This window comes from Arachis stenosperma, chromosome 7 (assembly GCF_014773155.1).
Source record: "Arachis stenosperma cultivar V10309 chromosome 7, arast.V10309.gnm1.PFL2, whole genome shotgun sequence".
NCBI lineage: Eukaryota > Viridiplantae > Streptophyta > Magnoliopsida > Fabales > Fabaceae > Arachis > Arachis stenosperma.
Window position 1 is genome coordinate 38,479,439 of NC_080383.1, and position 9,720 is coordinate 38,489,158.

Consider the following 9,720-nt stretch of genomic DNA (forward strand, 5'->3'; position numbering starts at 1 on the left):
GTTGTTGATTCAGTTGCATCTGCTTCAGCAAGTTAGTAATTTCACATAGATTCTGGGCTATAGCGGTAGTCTCTGTATTAGTGGATACCTCTACAACAGCTCTTGACCGATCTTATCTCTGCCTATGATTCCTAGTAGAATCAGCTAAGTCTCTGATCAATTGCCATGCTTCGTCCGTAGTCTTGTGCTTTTTCATAGAACCATTGCAAGCACCGTCCAGTGTGGTCCTATCTTGAGGTCTCAGACCCTGTGTAAAGTAACCGAGTAAGACTATCTTGTCAATCATATGATGGGGACATGCATTTCGAAGTGTATTGAAGCGTTCCAAGTATTCATAGAGGGTCTCAGATTCGTCCTGAACGATCATAGACATGTCCTTCCTTAGCTTATCAGCAATTTCAGCTGGAAAAAATTTATCCAGAAATTCGCTCCTAAGTGTATCCCAGTTGGAAATAGTTTCTCTGGGCTGAGTATAGTACCACTCTCTTGCCTTTCCTTCCAGAGAAAACAGGAAGGCTTTTAGTAGAATAGATATTTTATCAGTTCCATCACGCTTAACAGTAGAGCAAGCGGTCTGGAAATCCCTGAGATGCTTGATAGGCTCTTGAGTAGGTAAGCCATGAAATTTGGGCATTAAGTTGAGTAGTGAGGATTTTATTTCAAAATCTACAGCTACTGTTGGGTGGTACGCCTGGAATGGTTGGAGCGTAAAATCAGGGGCTCCTTCCTCCTGGATGGTGACTCTTCTGGGTGCTGCCATGTCACCTGCACGTAAATGAACTGGATCAGTAGAAAGAGGGGTTGTTTCTTCCTTAAATGACGGTTCAGGTTCATCCTCAAAGAGGAGTCGCCTACGCCTAGCTCGCCTTATATGCGAAAGAGTTCTTTCAATTTCAGGATCAAATGCTGGCGAGCTTGGATCAGGAAGCGAACGCGTCATTTAACGAAAGAAACGTGCAGTTTATAGTGATAGAATTACCAGAAAAAAATTGCAATATAAATAAATACCAATCAATAAATTAACACACTGTTGCAACTCCCCGGCAACAGCGCCAAAAATTGATGATGCGGAATTTGGTGAATTAAAAATTATGAAAATGTGTACGTTGCAAGTATAGTTCTTAACTCACCGGAAATCCACTTATCAATTTAGAAATATGTCACAGAAATTTAAATTTTAAATACTGGGAGTATGAATCCCAGGTCGTCTCCCAACGAGTTGTAGAAAGGTGTGCTGTTTTATTAATCAGATGTTTTCAAAAAGGTTTGAGTTGAATGACAGGAAATTAAATTGATGAATTTGAACAATGTAAATAAAAAGTTACAATAACTGGAAATTTACAATGACTGGGAGTTGATTAGTTGGAGTCCCTATTATAGTTGGAATGCTCTCAAGATTAATTGATAATTAAAAGTTATTCTGTTTGGTTATCCTTTACTAGGCAAAGGAAAGTCAAACAAGTTGGAATGCTACGTCTGTTCACAAGTTGCAACCCACTTAATTAAAGGGATTGATGTTAGTTACTAAAAGGCAATCCAACAGTAAACCCAATTACAATCTTTCTTTTAAGCCTTCCAACTCAATTAGTTCTTTTCAATCAACTCCCCATCAAGTTAGGGAACTACTCGCTCATTTTAAATAATAAATCCATAACATATGAAAGGGAATCAAAAAAAGACATGATTATTGGAAAGAAAAATGGATTAAAATGAAAGAAATAATTCTTGTATTAAATAATCATAAAAGTATTCCAATGACAAAATTGAACAAGGCAAGGAACATGGAAGAAATAAACCAAGTTAAGAGAACGAACTACAATGACGAAGTCTTGATGAGGAAATAACTCTTCTCAATATCCCAATGCCAAAGTAGTAGAAAAATAATATCCTAAAAGTATCAATTGTGTAGAGAGAAAACCTAGAGGAGGAGTAAAACTAGATCTGAAAAACTTAAAACTGTGTAGAATAAATGTTCTTTTTTCGTTTCTGCATGTTCTCTGGCTCTAGTCTGCTGTTCTGGGCCGAGAACTGGGTCAAAACAGGGCCCAAAATCGCCCCCAGAGAAATCTGCAGATTATGCAGATCGCGCATGTCACGCGGTCGCGTCGTCCATGCGGACACGTCATTCGCGTTTTTCCGTGCCACGCGTTCGCGTCGTCCACGCCTCCGCGTCACTTGTGCTTTTCCTTTCTGCGCGGTCGCGTGAGCCATGCGACTGCGTCACTGTGATTTCTCCTCTTTCGCCCGAACGCGTGAGCCATGCGGCCGCGTCACTTCTCCCTGGTTGTCTCCTCAATTTCTTATGTTTCTTCTATTTTTGCTAGCTTCCCTTCCAATCTCCAACTCATCCATGTCCTATAAAGCCTGGAACACTTAACACACAGATCACGGCATCGAATAGGATAAAAGAGAACTAAAATGCATAATAAAAAAGTCTTTAGGAAGCAGTTTTCAATCATGTAATAATTCCAGGAAGGAAATATAAATGCATGCTAAATTACTGAATAAGTGGGTAAGGATCATGATAAAACCACATAATTATACACAATATAAACCATAAAATAGTGGTTTATCACTAAGCTAGAGGGACTCTGCTCAGAATTCTCTGTCTGTTGCTGAGAAGATAATGGAAAAGGCTTGCTATTGCTGAGCCTGTTTCTTCCACCATTATTAAAGCCTTGTTGAGGCTTTTGTTGATCCTTCCATGAGAAATTTGGATGATTTCTCCATGAGGAGTTATAGGTGTTCCCATAGGGTTCACCCATGTAATTAACCTGCCATTGCAGGGTTCTCAGGATCATAAGCTTCTTCTTCAGAAGATGCCTCTTTAGTACTGTTGGATGCATTTTGCCATCCATTTAGACTCTGAGAAATCATGTTGACTTGCTGAGTCAACATTTTGTTCTGAGCCAATATGGCATTCAAAGCATTAATTTCAAGAACTCCCTTCCTCTGAGGCGTCCCATTGCTCACATGATTCCTCTCAGAAGTGTACATGAATTGGTTATTTGTAACCATGTCAATAAGTTCTTGAGCTTCTGCAGGCATTTTCTTTAGATGAATGGGTCCACCTGTAGAATGGTCCAGTGACATTTTAGAGAACTCAGATAGACCATTATAGAATATATCCAAAATGGTCCACTCTGAAAGCATGTCAGCATGACACTTTTTGGTCAACTGTTTGTATCTTTCCCAAGCTTCATAGAGGGATTCACCATCTTTTTGTTTGAAGGTCTAAACATCTACTCTAAGCTTGCTCAGCTTTTGAGGAGGAAAGAATTTAGCCAAGAAAGTCGTGACCAGCTTATCCCAAGAGTCCAGACTATCTTTAGGTTGTGAGTCCAACCATGTTCTAGCTTTGTCTCTTACAGCAAAAGGGAAAAGCATGAGCCTGTAAAAAACTAGAAGGGATCTTCTGATGGAAGTCCATTAGTCTTAACAGTCTCACAGATCTGCAAGAACTCAGTTAAAAACTAGAAGGGATCTTCTGATGGAAGTCCATAAAACTTGCAGTTTTATTGCATTAGAGCAACTAGTTGAGGTTTCAGCTCAAAATTGTTTGCTCCAATGGCAGGGATTGAGATGCTTCTTCCATCAAACTTGGAAGTAGGTATAGTATAGTCACCAAGCATCCTCCTTGCGCCTCCACCATTGATATTGGGTTCGGCCATGTCTCTTTCTTTTTCGAGATTCTCTGTAAGGTTTTCTCTGGATTGTTGTGCTTTAGCTTCTCTAAGCTTCTTCTTCAAAGTCTTTTCAGGTTCAGGATCTGCTTCAACAAGAATATTCTTGTCCTTGCTCCTGCTCATATGAAAAAGAAGAGAACAGAAAAAGAAGAGGAATCCTCTATGTCACAGTATAGAGATTCCTTTATGTTAGTAGAAGAAGAAAAGAATACAAGAAGGAAAAGATGAAAATTCGAACTCAGAGAGGAAGAGGGGGTTCGAATTTTTAAGATGAAGAGAAGTGTTAGTAATTAAATAAACAAATAGAAAGAGATGAGAGAGAGAATTTTCGAAAATTAATTTTGAAAAAGGGTTAGTGATTTTCGAAAATTAAGAGAAGAAATAAAATTAAAATTAAAATTTGAAACAATTAGTTAATTAAAAAGGATTTTGAAAAAGGGTGAGGTAATTTTCAAAAATTAGAGAGAGAAAAGTAGTTAGGTGGTTTTGAAAAAGATAAGAAACAAACAAAAAGTCAGTTAGTTAGTTGAAAAAGATTTGAAAATCAATTTTTGAAAAGATAAGAAGTTATAAAAGATATTTTGAAATCAAATTTTTGAAAAAGATAAAAAGATATGATTGAAACAGATTTAATTAAAAAGATATGATGGAAAAGATATTTTGAAAAAAATTTGATTTTTAAAATTAAAATTGATTACTTGACTAACAAGAAACTAAAAGATATGACTCTGGAATTTAAAGATTGAACCTTTCTTAACAAGAAAGTAACAAACTTTAAATTTTTGAATCAATCACATTAATTGTTAGTAAAGTTTTTGAAAATCATGAAATAAAGATAAGAAAAAGATTTTGAAAATCAATTTTAAAATATTTTCGAAAATATAAAAGAAAAATGAAAAAGATTTGATTTTTGAAAAAGTTTTGAAAAGATAAGATTTTTAAAAATTGAAAATTTGACTTGACTTATAAGAAATAGCTAAGTTTTAAAAAATTTTGACTAAGTCAATTCAAATTTTCGAAATTTATGAGAGAAAAAAGAAAAAGATTTTTTTGAATTTTTAATGATGAGAGAGAAAAACACAAAATTGACTCAAAACATGAAAATTTTGGATCAAAACCAATGATGCATGCAAAAACACTTTGAATGTCAAGATGAACACCAAGAACACTTTGAAGATCAAGATGAACATCAAGAACTTATTTTTGAAAAATTTTCAAGAAAAGAAAAACATGTAAGGCACCAAACTTAGAAAATTTTCATGTTTAGACACTATGAATGCAAAAATGCATATGAAAAACAACAAAAAACACAAAACAAGAAAATTTAAAGATCAAATAAGAAGACTTGTCAAGAACAACTTGAAGATCATGAAGAACACCTTGCATGAATTTTCGAAAAAATGTAAAAGTTTTTAAAGTACGCAAGACACCAAATTTAAAAATTGACTCAAGACTCAAACAAAAACACAAAATATTTTTTATTTTTATTATTTTATTAATTTTTTGGATTTTTATTTTTTTCGAAAATAATTTTTAGAAAAACAAAAACAAAGAAAAAAATTTTTTTGAAAGATTTTTGAAAATTTTTGAAAAGAAAATTACCCAATCTGAGCAATAAGATGAACCGACAGTTGTCCAAACTCGAACAATCCCCGACAACGGCGCTAAAAACTTGGTGCACAAAATTGTGATCATCAACAATGGCGCCAAAAAACTTGGTAGCGCTCTCAGACGTGAATCACACTTTGTCACAACTCCGCACAACTAACCAGCAAGTGCACTGGGTCGTCCAAGTAATAAACCTTACGTGAGTAAGGGTCGATCCCACGGAGATTGTTGGTATGAAGCAAGCTATGGTCATCTTGTAAATCTCAGTTAGGCTGATTCAAATGATTATGTTGGTTTTCGAAAATAATAATAAATAAAGCATAAAATAAAGATAGATATACTTATGTAAATCATTGGTGGGAATTTCAGTTAAGTGTATGGAGATGCTTTGTCCCTGTTGAATCTCTGCTTTCCTACTGCCTTCCTTCAATCCTTCATATCCCTTTCCATGGCAAGCTGTATGTAGGGTGTCACCGTTGTCAATGGCTGCTTCCCATCATCTCAGTGAAAATGGTCCTCTAAGGTTTCCCGCATGGCTAATCAGCTGTTGGTTCTCGAACATGTCAGAATAGGATCCATTGATCCTTTTGCATCTATCACTACGCCCAACAATCACGAGTTTGAAGCTCGTCACAGTCATTCAATCTCTGAATCCTACTCGGAATACCACAGACAAGGTTTAGACTTTCCGGATTCTCATGAATGCTGCCAATGGATTCTAGCTTATACCACGAAGACTCTGATCTCACGGAATGGAAGGCTCGGTTGTCAGGCGAGGGCAACCATGCATCGTGCATCAGGAATCCAAGAGATACCCACTCTAGCTTTCGCTTGTAGAACAGAAGTGGTTGTCAGGCACGCGTTCATAAGGACGGATGATGATGAGTGTCACGGATCATCACATCCATCAGGTTGAAGTACGAGTAATATCTTCGAACAAGAATAAGCTGAATTGAATAGAAAATAGTAGTAATTTGCATTAAAACTCGAGGTACAGCAGAGCTCCCACACCTTAATCTATGGTGTGTAGAAACTCCACCGTTGAAAATACATAAGTGATGGTCCAGGCATGGCCAAATTGCCAGCCCCCATGAATGTGATCAATAGTCTCCTAAGATGAACAATAGATTAAAACTGAGACAAAAAATGTCTAATACAATAGTAAAATGTCCTATTTATACTAGACTAGTTACTAGGGTTTACAGAAATAAGTCTAAATGCAGAAATCCACTTCTGGGGCCCACTTTGGTGTGTGCTTGGGCTGAGCTTGAGCTTTACACGTACAGAGGCTTCTCTTGGAGTTAAACGCCAAGTTGTAACATGTTTTTGGCGTTTAACTCTGGTTTGTGACGTGTTTCTGGTGTTTTACTCCAGAATACAGCATGGAACTGGCATTGAACGCCAGTTTGTGTCATCTAAACTCGAACAAAGTATGGACTATTATATATTGCTGGAAAGCTCTGGATGTCTATTTCCAACGCCATTGAGAGCGCGCCATTTGAAGTTCTGTAGCTCTAGAAAATCTATTTCGAGTGCAGGGAGGTCAGAATCCAACAGCATCAGCAGTCCTTTCTCAGCCTAAATCAGATTTTTGCTCAGGTCCCTCAATTTCAGCCAGAAAATACCTGAAATCATAGAAAAACATACAAACTCATAGTAAAGTCCAGAAATGTGAATTTTGCATAAAAACTAATGAAAATATCCTAAAAGTAGCTAGATCCTACTAAAAACTACCTAAAAACAATGCCAAAAAGCGTATAAATTATTCGCTCATCAGACTTCCATCGGAAGATCCTCATCAATTCTTAGCTGAATTCTTACAAATTTGTGATACTGTCAAGACCAATGGGGTTGATCCCAAGGTCTACAGACTTATGCTTTTCCCCTTTGCTGTAAGAGACAGAGCTAGGATATGGTTGGACTCACAACCTAGAGAAAGCCTAAACTCTTTGGACAAGTTGGTCAATGCTTTCTTGACCAAATTCTTTCTACCGCAAAAGATGAACAAGCTTATAGTGGAAGTCCAAACTTTCAAACAGAAAGAAGGTGAATCCCTCTATGAAGCTTGGAAAAGATACAAGCAATTAACCAAAAGGTGTCCTTCTGACATGCTTCCAGAATGGAGCATCATATGCATATTCTATAATGGTCTGTCTGAATTGTCTAAGATGTCATTGGACCATTCTGCTGGTGCATCTCTTTATCTGAAAACCCCTGCAGAATCCCAGGAACTCATTGAGATGGTTGCAAATAACCAGTTCATGTACACTTCTAAAAGAAATCCTATGAATAATGGGATGACTCAGAAGAAAGAAGTTCTTGAGATTGACTCTGAATGTCATATTGGCTCAGAACAAGATATTCACTCAGCAAGTCAATATGATTTCTCAGAATCTGACTGGATTACAAGCTGCATCCGGCAGTGCTAAAGAAGCCTCCTCTGAAGGAGAAGCTTATGACCCTGAGAATCTTGCAATGGAAGAGGTGAATTACATGGGAGAATCCTATGGAAATACCTATAATCCTTCATGGAGAAATCATCCAAATTTTTCATGGAAGGATCAATAGAAGCCTCAACAAGGCCTCAACAAGAATAACGGTGGGAGAAATAGGTTTGGCAATAGCAAGCCTTTTTCCTTATCTTTTCAGCAACAGACAGAGAATTCTGAGCAGAGCCTCTCTGGCTTAGTAACCATAGTCTCTGATCTATCTAAGGCCACTCTCAGTTTCATGAATGAAACAAGGTCTTCCATCAGAAATTTGGAGGCACAAGTGGGTTAGCTGAGTAAAAGAGTTACTGAAACTCCTCCTAGTACTCTCCCAAGTAATACAGAAGAGAATCCTAAAACAGAGTGCAAGGCCATAACTATAACCAAAATGGCCAAACCTGGAGAGAGTGAAAAGGCAATGAGGAAGACCTCAAGGGACGTCCACTGACCAATAAGGAGTTCCCTATTGAGGAACCAAAAGAATCTGAGGCTCATACAGAGACCATAGAGATTCCACTTAACTTACTATTGTCATTCATAAGCTCTGATTCTTCCTCTGAAGAGGACGAAGACACTGTTGAAGAGCAAGTTGCTCAGTATCTAAGAGCAATCATGAAGCTAAATACCAAGTTATTTGGTAATGAGACTTGGGAGGATGAACCTCCATTGCTCATCAATGAATTAAATACATGGATTCAACAGACATTGCCTCAAAAGAAACTGGATCCCGAAAAGTTCTTAATACCTTTTACCATAGGCACCATGACCTTTGAAAAGGCTCTGTGTGACCTGGGGTCAGGTATCAACCTCATGCCACTCTCTGTAATGGAGAAACTAGGGATCTTTGAGGTACAAGCTGCAAGAATCTCACTAGAGATGATAGATAAATCAATGAAATAGGTTTATGGACTTGTAGAGGATGTCTTGGTAAAAGTTGAAGGCATTTATATCCCTGCTGACTTCATAATCCTAGACACTGGGAAGGATGAGGATGAATCTATCATCCTTGGAAGACCCTTCCTAGTCACAGCAAAAGCTATGATTGATGTGGACAGATGAGAGTTAGTCCTGCAACTGAATGAGGACTACCTTGTGTTCAAGGCTCAATGATCTTCCTCTGTAACCATGGAGAGGAAGCATGAAAAGCTTCTCTCAATACAGAGTCAAGCAGAGCCCCCACACTCAAACTCTAAGTTTGGTGTTGGGAGACCATAATCATGCTCTGAGCATCTGTGAAGCTCTATAAGAGCTCACTGTCAAGCTATTGACATTAAAAAAGCGCTTATTGGGAGGCAATCCAATCTTATTTATCTATATTAATTACTTTTTTATTTTTATTTTCTAGTGTTAGTCTATGTCTTCTTTAGGTTGATGATCATATGAAGTCACAAAACCAGCTGTAGAATTAAAGCAAGAATAAAAAATAGCATCAAAAATAGCACACCCTGGAGGACGAGCTTACTGGCGTTCAAATGCCAGTAAGGCTAGCAAAGTGGGCGTTTAACGCCCAGTCTGGCACCATTCTGTGTGTTAAATGCCAGAAATGGCACACAGACTGGCGTTTAACACCAGAAAAGGGTGTCTGATGTCTGGCTGGCATTAAACGCCAGTAAGGGTAGCATAATGGGTGTTTAACGCCCAGTCTAGCAGCATTTTGGGCGTTAAACACCAGAACTGGTAGCCAGACTGGCTTTTAACGCCAGAAATGGGCAACAGCCTAGCGTTCAATGCTAGAAATGCCACACAGAGGGCGTTTAAATGCCAGAAAGGTGCAGGGATGAGAAATTCTTGACACCTGAGGATCTGTGGACCCCACAGGATCCCTACCTACCCCAACTCATTCTCACTCCTCTTCACACCTTTCCATAACACCCTTCCCCAAACACCATTCACCTATCAAATCCTACCCTATTCCCGATAACCTCTTCACCACTCAC

The 9,720-nt window shown here is 38.0% G+C and overlaps 2 non-coding genes across 2 annotated transcripts; one reads left to right on the forward strand and one right to left on the reverse strand.

Annotated features, from left to right (window-relative positions):
• The first annotated feature begins 3,151 nt into the window (after nucleotides 1-3,151).
• LOC130942924 (small nucleolar RNA R71) lies at nucleotides 3,152-3,255 on the forward strand. Its single transcript, XR_009071469.1, has one exon. It is a non-coding gene; the product is annotated as a small nucleolar RNA R71 (small nucleolar RNA).
• A 4,045-nt stretch (nucleotides 3,256-7,300) lies between these two features.
• LOC130942369 (small nucleolar RNA R71) lies at nucleotides 7,301-7,408 on the reverse strand. The gene has a single exon (XR_009070941.1). It is a non-coding gene; the product is annotated as a small nucleolar RNA R71 (small nucleolar RNA).
• Nucleotides 7,409-9,720: the final 2,312 nt, after the last annotated feature.